The sequence below is a fragment of the Macaca thibetana genome, chromosome 17, assembly GCF_024542745.1.
Source record: "Macaca thibetana thibetana isolate TM-01 chromosome 17, ASM2454274v1, whole genome shotgun sequence".
Classification (NCBI taxonomy): domain Eukaryota; kingdom Metazoa; phylum Chordata; class Mammalia; order Primates; family Cercopithecidae; genus Macaca; species Macaca thibetana.
Genome location: NC_065594.1, coordinates 54,730,775 through 54,733,240, shown reverse-complemented (window position 1 = coordinate 54,733,240; position 2,466 = coordinate 54,730,775). Strand labels below are relative to the sequence as shown.

At 38.0% G+C, this 2,466-nt stretch overlaps 1 pseudogene; it reads right to left on the bottom strand.

The window, feature by feature from the left end:
• Positions 1-723: 723 nt before the first annotated feature.
• On the bottom strand, positions 724-2,171 carry LOC126940269 (serine/threonine-protein kinase RIO3-like; annotated as a pseudogene).
• Between the last annotated feature and the right edge of the window lie 295 nt (positions 2,172-2,466).

Sequence of the window (2,466 nt, the reverse complement as noted above, 5' to 3'; positions counted from 1 at the left end):
CCATTCTGTAGGTTGCCTGTTCACTCTGATGGTAGTTTCTTTTGCTGTGCAGAAGCTCTTTAGTTTAATTAGATCCCATTTGTCAATTTTGACTTTTGTTGCGGTTGCTTTTGGTGTTTTAGACATGAAGTCCTTACCCATGCCTGTGTCCTGAATGGTATTTCCTAGGTTTTCTTCTAGGGTTTTTATGGTATTAGGTCTAACATTTAAGTCTCTAATCCATCTTGAATTAATTTTTATATAATTTTTAAAGGCCCTGGTACTTCAGAAATCATAAATTACCATTGGCTTTAACTTTAAGTCACTAGCTGCATTTAGCTTCTAATAAAAAAGTCAGTCTGTCCTTTAAAGCTTTGAAGACAGGCATTGACTTCTCTAACTATGAAAGTCCCAGATGGCATTTTTTCCCCAATAGACAGCTATTTCATCTACATGGAAAATCTGTTTTTTAGTGTATCTACATTCATCGACTATCTTAATTAGATCTTCTGGATAATTTGCTATAGCTTCTACATCAGCACTTGCTCCTTCACTTTGCACTTTTTCTTAAAGATAGTGAGATTTTATTTTCTCAATGCTGAGCTAAAAATTCCACACATTTGGCACATGTGTTACAAGGAGGGGGAAAAGCAGAGAAACATCACTGTATAGCTCTCAGGTTTTGGTACTGCAAGTACAACCATAACTTTGTTTGCTATTGGCAACTGGCAATCACCTCTGTGTTTACATTGAAGGCAGTGGGCATTGGTGGTATTCACCATAAAATACTGGTGGGCATGAAGCAGCTTTCTTTCCATTCTTCTGAATGTGATCTTCATTCATTGTCTCCAAAGCTTCTATCTTAGCTAAAAAAAATCCCCTTCATTATCTGCTGAGATGTTTAAAACAGCATTGAAGAGGTCTCATTCATTAATGGCTTTCCTTACTACTCCTTTCTGGAAAAACTGTGAGACATTTTATAGTCATGGAACAATGATTCCAGTCCATTAAGACAAGTTGGTTCTCCTGACTGACTGATGTCAAACAACCAGACCTTTCCAGCATGCCAAAGTGTGTTATACTTGTTGAGGTTGATATGAAAAAGTGTACATTCATTACATAACTGCTGCATCAAATGAATAGTTTGTTAGTAGGTTTCTTTCATTCCTTCACTATTGAGCTTTACTTCTTTTAATTTAGGGGCTGGAACATAATCATGGCCAATAAAAGACATAGTTAAAATGTATTTCTTGTACTCAAGTTGTATAACTGTTGGACAAGGGATTCTAGTTCTCTGCATTCTTGTGAGATTGTGGATTTCGCTTTCTGCCCACATGTGGATAATCTTATGTGGACTTAGTTCACTGAAGTGATCTTTATACCTAAGATCATCTTTAACTTATTGATCATGGTTCTTCCACTCTTTAAGGGTTGTTGTAAATACCATGATGGCACATTGTGTAGGTATGACTTTACTATATTCATCCTCCATGCTCTTTCTGTATACATGAAAGACAATGGATTTCTCTCCTGTACTAAAAGTCAGTGATTGTCTCAAACATTCTGGAGTTGACCTTTTCATACATAAAAAAACATGTCTCAGGATCAACTGCATTTTCTTTGGTAGAGTGCTCCTTTTTCTTGTGGAGGAAGGCACTTTGATGTTCTTCTGAGTAGGTATGTTGTTTTGAAGCCTCAAAAACTTTGTTTGGTAGTTTTAAATCCATTCTGTCTTCTACCTGAAATGCAGGTGCAAAATTTTCCATTCTTGCTGGATTCTTTCTCCCACATACTACTTCATGATGTTTGGTGGTAATGCCCTTTCCTTTTCCAATAAAACCCTTTTTGGGAGTGGGAACTGGTTTTGCTAGTCAGTAGAGATCATCATGAGTATCCTGGCAGTCAGCCTCATCTTCAGAGCTATCACTGTCTTCATCAGGATGGACTTTTCAATAGTTTTCAAAGGACATGGACATTTTTTTTTTTTATCTCCATTGAATCTTTTTTTCTTTATGCCTAAGTTGTGCATCATATTCTTTGCCAAATTCCATCTGTAGTATCTGAGCCAACATTAGGTCACTGGAAGTGTCAATGTTTTCTCCAGTAATAAATGGCCTTTTAGCAATAGCTACTTGAGGAAAAGTGACAGTTTCTACCTCTAACTGCAGTTCTTTGACCAACTGTTCACTCATTGTATCAGCCAAAGAACAAGATGTTGTCATTTGAAGGATAGCCCATGGACACTTACTGGGTCCCCCAGCCCACTGCTGGCTTGGGCTTAGACAATGTTACTCCTGCCAGATTTTTTGGGGAAGAAGTTCAGCAACAAGAACAGAGCAGAGAGGTGGTAGGATGGGAAGCAGGCTCTAGCAAGGAGATAGGTGGAGCCAAGGCAACCAGAGCTGAAGTGACAGATCCCTCTCGTATTTTTATTTAATAAAGATAGCTTCTGTCCCTAAGCTTCAGGAATGAACCTCTGCCAGCTTC